This window comes from Rattus norvegicus, chromosome 8, assembly GCF_036323735.1.
Source record: "Rattus norvegicus strain BN/NHsdMcwi chromosome 8, GRCr8, whole genome shotgun sequence".
Classification (NCBI taxonomy): domain Eukaryota; kingdom Metazoa; phylum Chordata; class Mammalia; order Rodentia; family Muridae; genus Rattus; species Rattus norvegicus.
Window position 1 is genome coordinate 62,454,181 of NC_086026.1, and position 16,187 is coordinate 62,470,367.

Consider the following 16,187-nt stretch of genomic DNA (forward strand, 5'->3'; position numbering starts at 1 on the left):
AATTTGAAAAAACAAAAAGAAACCAAATGAATCATCTTTATTTGGTTATTTATTTGTATACTAATAAAAGGCTGCTTTAAAGAAAAAATTATTATTATGAAATAAAAGGCTATGAAGTGGAGGAAAATTATAGCCAAACTTAAAAGTTATCAGTATGATATGGTTAGATTTAGTGGATTTATATAAACACATTACTACTTGACTGTTAAAAATCTCTAGACCTATATTTCTGTGACTCTAAATTTTGGTGGGATGCAGCACAGCCTATCAAACACACACCAGAGGGATGAAGGCAAATTCTGCTTTCCTGACTATAAATAAATGTCCTGAAACTATGTCACATTAGCAATTCTATTCATGTCTTTTCTTATTAAAGGTTCCTAGAGCTACCTTTAATTAGTAGTCGCTTTCTCTAAATAGTGACATTCCCAGTGTGTCGATTCTACTAATTGTGGTAAGAGAGGTGACAGAATGTGTGTTCAACATCACAGGCTGAAGAGTAAAATACACCTGATCTAATTCTCACTCAACCGTCCATTAGTTTTGTGGTTTTGATTTAACATGGTATCAAGAGTCATGCATACACAAAGATATCAAAAGAAACTTCAAAAGTCATCTTATAAAAGGGGACTGGCCTCCTGCTTGAGGGAACTGAACGCATCATAAAGAGTTGAAAAGAAGATTAGAGGATGTTGCCATGGAAGCTGATCTAATAATGTCATGTCAAACACAAACTGGCAACTTTACACTTTTGTACCACATAAGCTATAAACACTTCCATTTCTATTCTTATGAGAATTTCACAATAGGGTGGAATATTCAACATATAAGAGATGAGGAAACTCTGTTGTAATGATAAATATAATAAGATATGGTATAATAATATAATACAATTTAATATACATTCAGGATCCACAGGTGGTCTAGCATCTAACCTTTAAGAAACTTTTTGCAATCTTGAAACAACAATTTCATAAGATGAAACACTTTGAAAACATTTCTGTAACATTCATCTAACACCGAGCTTTAAAACAGAGAAAAAGACAAGCCAACATACTACAAATCTACTTGGTGATTCATGGCAGTTTACAAAACAACAATGTCATTGCCTTTGACAGGACAAACAAGAAACAGAGTAAAGGTAATTCTTTGAGGCCTAATGTTGTTAGAAAACTGTGGTCTAAAACATTTAGTGGTCTAAAACAAATTCAATCATCCTCTGGCATTCAAAACACCTATTATGACAGCCTGGTGCAGACTCGTAGGAACTACGGGGCATTCCCTCTGCAGACAGCATGCACCATCATCATATTCCTCAGTCTGACAATATGGGAACTCCACTTGAGAACAACTGTGTACCAAATCAAAAGATTACTTTTCATGAACTTCAGCAAACACCTCACAGACTGGCATATCAACTTCAAATAACAACCACTGCGCATTTCCATTTCTACACACCTGACAGACAGGGATGTGAAAAGAAAGGTAGCAATTCCTTTATCGCTTTTCTAAGAAAAAACTAATTAATACATCAAATGTTGAAGAGTATAATAATAAATAATAAAAACGACCAACAGACAAAATCAGAATAAATAACCATAAATACTACAAAAGCAACATTCAAGTAGATAGCTGAAACATATGTTGTCTAACAAAATTAGGCAAAGGTACCATCTCATGCATCCCTGTGACTGTCCATTAATTAACAAGAATTTAATTTACTGTAAGTCTAGCACTAGCTGTTCCAAATACACGCATCATTAGGTAGTCACTAACTATATTAGCTCTAGCGAGGCAGACAAAGCACACATATAAATTACAAGAAAGAAGAACAATGTCAAAGGAACACAGCCAAGTAAAGAACAATATTGCAAATATTCAGGTGCTCACTTTGATACAGAACAGAAATACAAAACAAAAGGCTTTAAATGAAAAATAAACAACAGAGCTATAACTAAACTGTAAAAATAAAGCTGAACTATGCACATTAAGTGATCAATATCCATATCCCCACTAGTATTTATTGAACATCAACTCTGAATCAGTTTTGGTACTTAGTCCTATGATATGAGAATAAAAAAGACATTGTCTCTGTTTTCTTGATATCAATTCTACTGGAGAAAGTGAATATAGAAGGATACAGATTTGGAGTAGCATTTCTCCACTGGAGGTTTCCCAAGGAAATTCCTTAAGCATCCATGAGGAGAGAGGGTACTAGATTAACTTTTCTCACACATCAGAATAATATCCTAATACAACTCTCCAGGAAATCAAGACCATTCGTTCAAATCCCTGCTGAGTGAGGGAGGGTCCAAAGAAGAACATTGGCAGAAGTCAGTTAAGTAGTAAAACTGCACTTGACATGGAGAAATAAGAACAAGGCACTCTTGACAGCTGATGAAAGAAAGAAGAAAGAAGGAGGGAGGGAGGGAGGGAAGGAATTTAACTATAGTCCTTTGCAAGAAATAAAGAATGAGCCAAAACAAAATGGGATCAGTGAGAAGACAGAGATATTAAGGGCACTTTTCCACCAAGCCTGCCAGCCTGAGCTGGATGCCCAGAACCCACATGGCAGGAGCAAATGAACTCCCAAAAGCTGGACTCTGACTTCCACACCTGTGCCATGGCATACAACACACAAACATACACTCAAAAGAAATGAAGGTAGCAATAATAATAATAATAATAATAATAACAACAACAACAACAATAATAATAACAACAACCCAAACAGGACAGCATTATAATTCAAAAGTTTGATAATGCTATTACGGGTAGGAAGGACTTCAGATCTGGAGCACTGTGACAAGGAGCTCAAGCTATAAAAGCAGAGATTGAGCCAGGAGCCTGAAACTGCCAACCCACTGCCAGAATAGAGCCTGGCTGGTCCCAGCTGTCAGTAAAACGACAGCTGGGTACCGAATGGGATTTAGGGGAGAAAGGTTGGATGAGAATTGGCATAATAGGCCCAGAACCCAGTGACAGTGGGGGAGAGGAATAGGGAGCAGCCTTCCACTGTAAGTGAAGATCGATGGATCCACAGACCATTCTCTACTGGAACAGGCCTTGCCAACAGCAGAAGACAGACATACAGACAGACATCCATCATGACATCAACTCTGGATGCTAAGGCAAAGGCAACCCAAACTCTCCTGAGACATCTTTTGACACCTAAGTGTCTGGCTTCCATACCACTGTAAATGAAGTAAACTCTCAAACTCTACCTAATCAGGAACATACTGGAAGCACTCAGTTTTCTTCCCATCTTCCCCCATTTTAACAGGCGTCCCCTCACTTTATATCTCATTTACATGCACACATTCAGCCAATGAGGACCCACATAGTTCCACATAATGGGGTACGCACAACTCCGAACAGACTCCTGAGATCTCATTAGAGGTGGTGGAAGGATACTGTCTTCAATTGACACTCCACAAAGCAAGTGCAGCAACTGAAGAAGCTCAGAAGTTTACAGCCTGGCAAGGCCCTCTCTGAGATAATATGAGCAATGAACAATGGCTAGAAAGGAAGAACTGACACTCTTCAGTGGCACTGCCTTAAAGCTGGGCAGGGAGCTCAGGATGAAGCTCTCAGTAGGCATTACCCATACTGTGATGAATGCCTTGAAGTTACAGGCGGTTCCTAAGTAAAGCCAATAGGCCCACTGTCTCACCAAGCTAGACACAGGTGGGCTTGTTGCTTTGGTCTTCTATTAGTACCCCATTGGTTCCCAAAAATAGGCCAAACAACTAGCCAAAAAATTAAAACTCAAATGTTCAACTAGAAATGAATAAATGATGTATATTCACATAATAAAATACAAATGAGCAGTAAACAGGAATAAAAGGAAAGCAAGATAGTTCAGAATGGAAAGGTGCTTGCCACAAAGCCTGAAAACTTAAGTTTAGTCCCCAAGATCCATATGGTTAAGGAAGAGAACTGAAAGAACAAATATCAAATGTCCGAGAAGCACTTAAAGAAATGTTCAACATCCTCAGTCATCAGGGAAATGCAAATTAAAACAACCCTGAGATTCCACCTCACACCAGTGAGAATGGCTAAGATCAAAAATTCAGGTGACAACAGATGCTGGCGAGGATGTGGAGAAAGAGGAACACTCCTCCATTGTTGGTGGGACTGCAAGCTGGTAAAACCACTCTGGAAATCAGTCTGGAGGTTCCTCAGAAAATTGGACATAGTCTACCTGAGGACCCAGCTATACCACTCCAGCTATCAAAAACAATGACTTTATGAAATTCATAGGCAAATGGATGGACCTAGAAAGCATCATCCTGAGTGAGGCAACCCAATCACAAAAAAAAAAAAAAAAAAAAAAAAAAAAAACCCACACATGGTATGTACTCACTGATAAGTGGATATTAGCCCAAAGCTCGAATTACCCAAGATACAATCTACAGACCACATGAAGCTCAAGAAGAAGGATGACCAAAGTGCAGATGCTTCAGTCCTTCTTAAAAGGGGGAACAAAAACATTCATAAAAGGAGATATGAAGACAAAGTTTGGAGCAGAGACAGAAGGAATGGTCATTCAGAGCCTGCCCCACCTGGAGATCCAGCCCATATATATACAGCCACCAAAACTAGACAATATTGATGAAGCCAAGAGGTGCATGCTGACAGGAGCCTGATATAGCTGTCTCCTGAGAGGCACAGCCAGAGCATGACAAATACAGAAGTGGATGCTCGCAGCCAACCACTGAACTGAGAACAGAGGAGTTACAGAAAGGATTGAAGGAGCTGAAGGGGCTTGCAACCCCATAAAAACAACAATGCTAACCAACCAGAGTTCCAGTGACTAAACCACTACCCAAAGAGTAGTGGGCTCCAGCTGCATATGTAGCAGAGGATGACCATGTTGGCCACCAATGGGAGGCCCTTGGTCCTGCCAAGGCTAGACCCCCACTGTGTAGGGGAATGTCAGAGCAGGAAGAGGGGGGATTGCTGGGAGAGGGAACACCCTCACAGAAGAATGGGGAGGAGGGATGGTATAGGAGGCTTATGAATGGGAAAACGGAAAAGGGAATAACATTTAAAACGTAAATAAAATTATCCAATAAAAAAAAGATTTTTCTCTATGCATAAATACAGGTTATTAAGAATATTTTTAAGGGATGGATGTGTACAGAATTTTGTGCTGTCTAGATGGGCAAATTATACCTTATCAATTGGATCAGAGGCTATTATGTGGTGTGTTCTTTCATGTGGTGACTTCAGTTAACTACTCAGTTAGTAACTCAAGTCAAGAGAAGATGCAGTGGTGGGATGCACCAAGCCCACCACGGAATTGGGATGTCTATCCCTGGTGTGGTAACAACCAGGCAAGGAAACTGTGAGTGAAAGCAAAGCAGTGTGGCAAGGAGCCCTGATGAAATGGCTCGTGGACTGCCGGGTACCATGGGGGCCAGAGGAAAGCCACTGGGATAAATTAACACTAGTTCCTATGGCGCTACTGCCCGGGGCAGAGTTAGTGCCATGGAGAAAAGGGCGGAGCGGTACACACAAGAAGGGTCACACCATTTTTTTCTCTTTTTTACCGCAACAAAACTATACTATACTTACTGTAAAATTCAAAGTCTACGTAAATTTGTCAACATAATCTTTCATATTCAAAAGTCAGTATTTAGAGTAAAAAGAAATTTAAGATAAGTAACTTTCATTTCCATTTACTTTGATGTAACAAATTATCATAGTTACAATATTTATACTTTTAATGACCTAAAGACATTTATACAGCTTCTTTCAAATGTTTCTGTACTTGGTAACACCAACTATTTAAATGAGCCAGTGTGTGCGATTCTAAACAGGTTTTTAAAGGTTTCACCATGTTCTCTATCATTCAAAGCCACTTGCTATTTATGGGGACAGGGAGAGCAGACTGACCAAAAAAGTGTTAACTACCAAAGGTCTATATCCTACAGACCATTCAGTCACATAAGTCTCCTCTAACTCCACCAAGTGAGATGCCAATCAGCATAAGAGATGATGATGAAGAGGAGGCTGTATGCCATGTCCCGTGGAGAGGAAAGGGACTGATAACCCAAATCCAGCCTCAGAGCGTACCCAGGAGAAGTATGAAACAGCATATTTACAATCTTTCTGCTGGGGAAGTGCTTCCAGGTCACTGCTGCCTGCCGGCTCTTGGCACGATGGGGAAACTGAGGCCCAGAGAGGTTAAGTGTATTGGTCAAAGTCAAACAGCTAGTAAGTGGTGGAGCCAGGGCTCAAACTGAGCGTAGGAGTCATGTCTACTTTGTTCCCTTCACTCTTCCCTCATGTAACTGAGACACCGTGGTTTAATCTGGATTGACCTGGTGTGGAGATCCTGTGCTCCTGTGTGTGTAGAAGCAGCAGCATCAGGCCTGGCTTCAAAGCATGGCAGACAAAGACAACAACCTGGAAGCTATGGTAAGCCTGCCTCAGAGCACTATGAAGATGAGGAGGACAGTGAAGAGGATTCAGAAGATGATGAGGATGTGCAGGACATGGAGGAGATGAACGACTATAGTGAGTTACCTGATGATGGAGAAGTGAGTGAGGTGGACGTGGAGGACAATGAACGGATCAGGACCAGTGGATGATCTAGGCAGACCAGCCAAGGTGGCCTCAGATTGATTCCAGACCACCCCAACCTATTTTGCATCCACAGCCTCAGTCCCTCAGTCTGCTGAACCAGCTTGTGGCTGTAGTGCCTAAAGCTTTTCCTTAGGCACTTTCCCAGCTGCTGCCAGGACAAGGTCTCCTTGGGCCCTTCCAGGCCATCAGTCTTCTCTGAATGCCTGAACCCATCCCACTCTCCCGGCTGGTTCCTCACTCCTTGGTTGCAGGTGTGGTCCCTTTCTAAGCCTCTTCACTAAAGACACAGGACTGATTCTTTCCCAAAGTAAAATAAAATAAAATAAAATCTTTGAGTTTTCCAAAATACAAGCTATTTTTAAAAACACAAAATTTTCATGTTCAGGGAAGCAGAACACAGTATAACAAACACTAAAGGAATAATATGTTTTGAGAGAGAACAAAATATAAAACAATGCTCTCTGTTGTAACCTGGTGTGGTGGTTGAACGAAAATGCCCCTCATAGACTCATAGGGAGTGGCACTATCAGGAGGTGTGGCTTCGCTGAGGTAGGTTTAGCCTTGCTGGAGGAAGTGTGTCACTGGGGGTGGGCTCTGAGGTTTTAGATGTTCAAGCCAGGTCCAGTATCTCCTTGTCTCTTCCTATTTCTGTTGATCTAGATGGAGAACTCTCAGCTACTCTCCAGCACCGTGTCGCCTGCATGCTGCCATGCATGCCTGCATGATGACAATGAACTAAACCTCTGAACTATAAACTAACCCCAATTAAATGTTTTCCTTTATAAGAGTTATAAAGTTATCATGGCCATGATGTCTCTTCATAGCAACAGAAACCCTAACTGGGATACCTGGTTTTAGGTTTAAGCATGTTGTATTAAGTGTGATTAACAAAAATAACTCAGCAGTGGGGAAAGTACCTGCACAGAACAATACTCATATGATCCACCTACTCATAAACCAACATATAAACAATTCTCATCTCAAGGTAAAACAAGCCAAGACAAAGTCTACTCACATCAGAATATAGCATGGACTAACTCTACACCTCTTACTAAAAACAACAAAAACAAAGTCTTCCCTACTAATTATCAAACAGTTCCAAGCACAGGGAGATGAGGCCGGAGAAGTTACTGTTAGTGGTTTTACCATTCCTTAAAGAAAACACTCCTAAATAGACCCCCTCCCCCAATGGATGCCTAAAGCCATTGGCAATATTGAGCCTGAAATTTTTCATATATACCATACACATAACTGTTATGAAATTTAATTTATAAATTTGACGCAATAAAAGTAAAGTTGAATAAATAAAAAAGTGACTAATCACATGTTACAGTAAAAGCTAATTAAATGCATAATTTATTTAGTTTAGAAATTTCCAATGGCTCTTGGTTGACCAAAGGTATCTGAAAACTACAGAAATTAAAAACATGGATAAGAGTGAATAACTGTTTTGAGTACTTTCCATAACTGCTTACACAGCAGTGGTTTTACTAACTTAACAGTTTGGCTTTTTTGTGACAAATGAGAGCACATATACTGTTCATCCACTAAATTTTCAGGTATGCAGCCTTAGACACCTCCAAACTTTCCACAACCCTGACTTCTACATTAACTGAGCATCAATACTTTCTATCTTGTCAAATACCTTCTTTTTGTATTCTCTTCTGCCTGGTATTAAGTTCCAGGGTTGGGTTTCCCTTCTCAACATAACGACACATTATAAAACCTTTTAGTTATTTCTTTATTATTACTGTGTGTGTGCATGCTTGCAGAGGTTAAATTCCCCTGGAGCAGGTGATTGTGATCTGCCTGACAAGGGTGCTAAGAACTGAACCCAGTTCTCTGGAAGAGCATTATGTGCTTTTAACCACTTAGTCATCTCTCCAGCCCAAGAATGTTTTCTTAAACATTACAAAGTTTAGAATTCCTATGTTTGCTAAGTCTTTTCAAAACGACTCACATAATCTTTAATGTACAGAGAAGATTAGGGTTGAGCTAAACTTTTAGCACTTATAAGCAAAAATATAATGATGATGATGACGACGACGACAACAACGATGACAACAGTAACAGCATCATCTCACACAAATGCTAGAGTGTTAGAGATCAATCATACCTACTCGTTTATCCAAGTATCATAAGGTTCGTACCACTAACCAGTTGTAAGTAATTCAGCGTGTACTGAAATCACATCAGGGATTTTGCTATATTATACTGGTTGGCATTGAAAAGTAACAATATTTAATATGAGGGGTACCCCAACACAGAGACTAAGAGTTCTATCTTAATTTTATAACTAGGTCTTGTCATCTGAGCCACTGGTTCTCAAAATGTGATCCACAGCCCCCTGATCCCACCCAAAAACCCTTTCAAGATAGTATTCACAGGTCTGCAAGTTCAAAATCATACTGAGAATAATACTGCTATTTTACCACATTGATATTTTCAGGGTTTTTTTTTTTTAAGCAACAGTAAATAAAACTGCTGGTATACTGGAAGAAATGACAAGTTTTACAACTAACTGTACTCATCAGACACTTTCTAACCAAACATACTTCTTTTTTTTTTCATCATGTGTTCTCTCTCTTTTTTTTTTTTTTAAATCTTTATTAACTTGAGTATTTCTTATTTACATTTTGAGTGTTATTCCCTTTCCCGGTTTCCGGGCAAACATCCCCCTAATCCCTCCCCCTCCCCTTCTTTATGGGTGTTCCCCCCCTCCCCCCATTGCTGCACTCCCCACAACAATCTAGTTCACTGGGGGTTCAGTCTTAGCAGGACCCAGGGCTTCCCCTTCCACTGGTGCTCTTACTAGGATATTCATTGCTACCTATGAGGTCAGAGTCCAGGGTCAGTCCATGTTTAGTCTTTAGGTAGTGGCTTAGTCCCTGGAAGCTCTAGCTGCTTGGCATTCCAAACATACTTCTTATAGTAAAAATATCAGGTTCAGTTTAAAATCACTCTTATAAATAATAAAATGTACCTCATTAAATCTTAACTATTCAGTAAAATGGGTTTTGTTTTCTGAGATTTCTATAGTGAAATTTCACATATTTCATACCTCTATTTAATTTTATTAAGTTTATTATTTAAAAAGCTTTAAAACAAATAAAATGTAATATACCAAGATTAACCAATGAATATCTCTACAGTTAGAATAGACATTTGCATTGGAAGCTGTGGAACATCACATTAATTTTACACTTTCAACATCAAATATGTTTTTTGCACTTATCCACTACCCAAAGCAAGAAATTCATGACAGAATTAAAACTAGAAAAACAATTAACTTTATATCTTCTTCGTAACTCACACCAACTTCAGGTCTTTTTAGCAGACACAAATTCTCTCAGTGTTCTGAAGGACATATTACCTGCCAACAGCTACAGGAGAATCTCTCGCTTCTCTCCTTCATCTTTTGTTAGCTCCACACACACCTTGGTTTATAGTATTCCCAGTCTCCACACTCACACTGCCTCGTTTCATTCTCTTTTCAATGTCTTCTGTCTGTGTCTCTCCCTTATTAGAAACTTATCATTAATTCAGAATCTACATGAATGATCCAAAATGATCTTTTTATCAAGATCTTTAAATATGTAAATATCCTCATTCCAATTAATATTTGTAAGTTATAAATATTAAAACATGGACCAATTTTTAAGAGGTTTTTTTAACACACTGCCAAGTGTTTTTAATACTCTGCGGGGTCAAACTGCAAATATGTATAGCATTTTCCATTTATTAATTGTACTTTTCTGAAGTACAAGACGAACCTTGAGAAAAGGCACTTGTATATAAGAAATACTCAAGTTAATTAAAAAAAAAAAAAAAAAAAAAAAAGAGAAAAGGCACTTGTGAGGCTGGGCACCATGTTTCCTTGAAGGAACTGACAGGCAAACCACAATGACAAGATGAAAGTGGCTCTGAAAGGACTGCTTCAAGGACCCGGGAGTGAGGCCTCCACTTGCCTGAGCATCAGCCTGACAGGCACAAGCGCACTGCACACTGTGTCAGGACAAAAGGCATGAACAAAATTATCAACATCAGCTTAAATGCCAAAATGACATTTTTTGGCATCCTCCTTTTCTAATTTTGACTTTCTCAACTGAAAAGCTCACTAAGACAACCAATAAAAGAAATCAAACTCATAAAAAGGAGTCATCAAATATAAGCCCATGTTCCTTAAATAAGTGTCCTTTCTACCAAATTCTCACTGAAATATCCCGCAGTCCTACACGCTGTGCATTCATTCTGTCTCTCGTGATTTTTAATTATCCAACTTGCTCAACAGTGTGCCTGGTTTTGTGTTTGGTTGTTTGGTTGTTTGGTTGGTTGGTTGGTTGGTTGGTTGGTTGGTTGGTTGGTTGGTTGGCTGGCTGGCTGGCTGGCTGGCTGGCTGGCTGGCTGGCTGGCTGGCTGGCTGGCTGGCTGGCTGGCTGGCTGGCTAGTTGGTTGGTTGGTTGGTTGCTAGGAGACTTTAACAAGAATTTCTCAGCCTTAGGCTTTAGTTATCATTTCTTATAACTGCAGTCTGTTGCTTCAGTGAAAACAACTACCAGAGTTTGTTTGACAATCCTAAAGCTGATAATAGATTACTGCACTTACAGCCTCAGAATGAAGATGCCAATGTCTGCCATGTCATCTTGAGGACATGACAGAGCATCATTACCACGTACTCCTCTGCCTGTGTTTGGGTCTAGAGTGAAATGCTGCTGTTTTACTACACTGTTTAAATTGAAGGGCCATGGAAATCTTATGTAAGATGGACCTACTGCCTCATTTCTGTAAGTCCAGCATTTGGGAGGTGAAGACAAAATCTTGTGGAAAGTTTACATAAGAAAGTAATTTTATAAAGAGTACGGTTTTTTTTTTTTTAACTTACCAAGTTTTAATATAATATTCTAATTTATGCCATAATCACTGTGATAATTCAAAAATCACTTTACGAAGTACTTTCTCATTTGCTATAATTCACTTTTAGACCAGTATGAATTTTGCTTACATTTTTGTTTTACAGATATATTTTTAGGGGCTGGAGAAATGGCACTTAGGTTGGGAGCACTTGGCTGCTGTTGCAGAGGACCCAAGTGGTAGCTAACAACTGTCTGTAACCTCTGAGCATGATGCTGTAGGTGTGACGCGACATGCCCAACATGGGAGGAAGACTGTTTTTAATGAAAGCTAATTCTGTTTTACTACTGATTTAACACAATATCTATAGAAAATAAGAATCTGGTTGTAGAAATATAATAAAATATAAAGACTTATTCTATAATCTATAAAAAAATTAATGTTCTGCTTTTGAAGTGAAACATCTTTTACATAATTCTCAAACTTTAATTGTTGTTTTCTTTGCAGAGAGCCAATAAAATGAAAGTTCTATGTTCGGGATGTATCCTAACCTGCTTTCTATTGCTGTGATAAAACAATCTGACCAAATCCCACTTGAGGAAGGAAGGATTAGGCTACACTTCCATGTAACGTTCCATAACACAGGGAGACTGGGGGCAAGAACTCAAGGCAGGAATCAGGAGGCAGGAGCTGAAGTAGAGACCATGAAGGAAATGTTGCTTTTCTGGCTTGCCCCCATGCTTGCTCTGACAGCTTTGTTATACACCTCAAGACTACCTGCCCGGGTGCAGCATTTCCCACAGATGCTGGTCCCTCCCACATAAAACAAAAACGTACTCCCACAGATTTGCCTACAGCCAGTCTAACAGAAGCACTTATTCAACTGAGGTCTTATCTTCCTAGGAGGCTCTAGCTTCCTCCAAACACGGTCAAAAGAAGAGCCATGGTGAACACAGCCTTGGGAGACTGTGAGAGAGGTTCAAGAAGAAAGGCAGGGACCCTCAAGTACATTTTGTTCCCTGCATAGCTCTTGGGCAAAATGTTGTGCTTCCAGTGACAAACATTAACATTCAACCTGTGACAGACATTTACATTCAACTTAAAAGACATGTTAATTCTAGTTGGATATCAGAACATAGCTATAGAACCCAATCTGGTCAATGTACCCTGAAATCTGGATATGGCCTTCTGCCTTGCTTTTGTGCATTCCCAGACATAATCTATACATGTCAGAGCTGTGAAATATCTGCTGAGGAAAACTGCTAAAAGGGAGTGGAACCAGTCTTATACATGCCAGGTAATTGTATTCCAACTGATCTGCCCTGAAGAAGTTCTGAGAAAGGGCTAGCCTGTTAATATTCAGTATGTGCTTAATTGATTTACATGCTTTTCTGATTATATTTTTCTGGACTCAAACAGCCTTCCTTGGATCATTGCTTGCTTTGTTACATTCGTGTATAAAGGATACTGTAACTAAAGTCAGGTTGTCTGCTGCATCAGACTGTATAGTCTGACTCCGTCCTTCCAGGCCCTCAGATTCCAGGTTCAGCAGATAAGATCTACCTAGGTCAAAAGTCAACACAGCTTGTATCAAGTTGATAAAGACTAACCGTCATAAGATGGTTAACCTTTTTAATTTATATTTCATACAAATATTTTAAAATTTATTAAAGGCACGATATTTTCTCTTTGAATATCAGCTAATTTGTAAAAACAACTAAAAAATAACAAAAAAACAAAGAAAATAACCTGAATTCTTTATTATATTCTCAGATATAGAATGTTTGCTAGAAATAGTAATACCTTTTTCTCCTACATTTCGAAAAAATATATTTTTCTCTCCAATATCCCAATTAAATTAATAAAATCCCCTCATCTGTTTATAAATTTTCCTTCTTCTTTAGGAAATGGCTTTGATTATAATATAGCATAAAGTAACAATAAGAGAATTTTAAAACGCAAAGTTGTATAGCCTATTTTTAAAAGACGCCTAAAATATTCAATATAAAAGGCCAGGGTACTTAGTGATATAGTACATTCTGAACACATACTAACTTTCGGACATTAAGTCATACTCAACATGCCTATGACCATAGATGTCTTAACTAGGGTTTTACTGTTGTGAAGAGACACCAAGGCAAGTCTTATGAGGACAGCATTTAATTGGGGCTGGCTTACAGGTTCAGAGGTTCAGTCCATTATCATCAAGGCGGGAGCATGGCAGCACTCAGGCAGGCATAGTGCAGTAAGAGTTTTACATCTTCAGAAGGCTGCTAAGAGAAGACTGGCTTCCAGGCAGCTAGGGTAAGGGTCTTAAAGCCCATGTCCAGAATGAAAACACCTATTCCTACAAGGCCACACCTCCTAATAGTGCCACTCCCTGGTCCAAGCATATATAAACCAGCACATTCCACTCCCTGGCCCCCATAGGCTTGTTTAAATCCATGCATTTATGGGGGCTATATCTACCTATACCATAATAAAAAAGTACATTTAGTCCAACTCCCAAACTCCTCATAGTCTATAGCAATCTCAACAATGTTAAATGTCCAAAGTTCAAGGTCTCTTCTGGGATTCACCCAATCACTGAACTGTAATCGTCCAAGCAAGACAGGAAACCAGCTGGCAAACTCCAAACTGCACCTGATGTCAAGTCAGTCTTCAGATCTCCACCTTCTTTTTCAGCTTTGTTGACTGCAACAAACTTCTTTCTCTTGGGCTGGTTCCACTCCCTGTTAGCACCTTTCCTCAGCAGATATCCCACAGCTCTGGCATCTCTAACATCTTGGGTTCTCCAAGTCAACTTCAGCTTCACAGCTTCTTATTCCAATGTCTCAGATCCACACATGATTTTCTGAGCTCCTCCAAAGGACTTATGTCACTTCTCCAGCTCTGCACTTTATAGCACTTTAAGCTTTGGTTGACTCTACTCCACTGCTGCTTTCTTGGTGATCATCCCATGGTGCTGGCATCTCCAATATACAGGGGTCTTCTGCTGCAAGTAGGTTTCACCAATAGCCTCTCATAGGCTCTCTTTGCATGATCCCTTCATGCCTTCAAAACCAGTACCACTTGGGTGACTCTTACACATTACCAAGTATAGCTACAGCACAAGGTATAAGCTTGGCTATCTGTGGAACACAGCTCCTTTGTGCTCTCAGAAAACACTTCCCAGAAGATTTCACCTCAGTGACGCTGGTCTCTTCTTAATCACAGCCAATTTCTGAGCTCCAGTTAACCAGCATCAATCACTCCAGTAGTCTCTTTATCCCTTGATTATAAAGCCAGAGCCAAACACAGTCCCCCTTATTCTATTACCAGCTTTCTGTTTTCCAACTCCCTTACTGCCTAAGTTTGGCTGTCCTAGAACTTGCTCTGTAGACTGAGCTTAACTCAGAAATCCGTATGCCTTTGTCTCCTAGAATTAAAGATGTGTGGCACCATGCCTGGACCTAAATTTAGCAATGTGGGGTCTTGCCCCAAAGTTCCAATCCCTTGATCTGTTAATTTGTAGAACACAGGATTCAGGTCCATTCTACTTCCTGGTACCCCTTTAAAATACCTGAACCATATATTTTGTATTTTTCCTTTCTCAGCCTGTTCCTTTTCATTAAAATGTTCTTCATGAGTGGGGTTTATTAACCACGCAACTGGGGTTGGGGATTTAGCTCAGTGGTAGAGCGCTTGCCTAGCAAGCGCAAGGCCCTGGGTTCGGTCCCCAGCTCCGAAAAAAAGAAAAAAAGAAAAAAAAGAAAAAAAAAAAAAGTAACCACACAACTGAATTTATACTAGGCTGTGTTTAGACTTCCTTTTTTAAAGAGATTTAATTTAAATCACCTTAGCCACAGGCAGACTCTTGAACAATGGCAAAAAGCAGTCACATTCTTCACCAAAATACCACAAAAACAGTTTCTACTGTTCTACAGTTCTACATATTGAAATTCTTCTCCACTGAAACCTCTTGGGCCAGGTCAGCACAGTTCAAATCACTCTTAGCAAGTCTTCCAAATTCCTATTAGGATAGCCCATTAAGCCCTACTTAAAGAATTCCACTGTTGTCCAAATCCAAAGTCCCAAATGCCACAATCTTCCAAACAAAAGCATGATCAGGCCTATCACAGCAATACCTCATTCCAGTACCAACTTCTTAGTTTGGGTTTTATTGCTGTGAAGAGACACCATGACCAAAGCAACTCTTATAAGGACAACATTTAATTGGGGGTGGCTTACAGGTTCAGAGGTTCAGTCCACTATCATCAAGGTGGGAACACGGCAGCATCCATACAGGCAGGGTGCAGGAGGAGCTGAGAGTTTTACATCTTCATCTGAAGGCTGCTAGTGGAAGACTGGCTTCCAAGAACCTAGGGTAAGGGTCTTAAGCCCACACTTACAGTGACAAACCCACTCCAACAAGGCCATACCTCCTAATAGTGCCACTTTTTTGGCCAAGCATATACAAATCATCACACCTGATAACTTGATTATTTTACAAGTATCCTTTAAATAGTTTGGGGGGAAAGTTTATGTGCGATGAATTTTCCTGACACTAGTTGGAGTAAACAGACAAAAACTCAAGTGAGAGTGATCATTTAAGAAGCCTATGAAATTAAGACAGCAGTAACACTCCTCCCTCAAACAGCATCAATTTCTTAGTACCAAGTCTTCAGTGTACATTCTAATACAGATGCAATAAAATTAAATCAGAAAAAGAAATACCAACTCTCCTTTGAATCTTTTAACTC

The 16,187-nt window shown here is 39.6% G+C and overlaps 1 protein-coding gene and 1 pseudogene across 1 annotated transcript in view; one reads left to right on the forward strand and one right to left on the reverse strand.

Annotated features, from left to right (window-relative positions):
* Window positions 1-16,187, reverse strand: part of Ddx10 (DEAD-box helicase 10) — a 154,710-nt gene that overhangs the window by 69,305 nt on the left and 69,218 nt on the right. The gene's annotated exons all lie outside the window — the stretch shown is intronic.
* Window positions 6,236-6,604, forward strand: Anapc15-ps1 (anaphase promoting complex subunit 15, pseudogene 1; annotated as a pseudogene).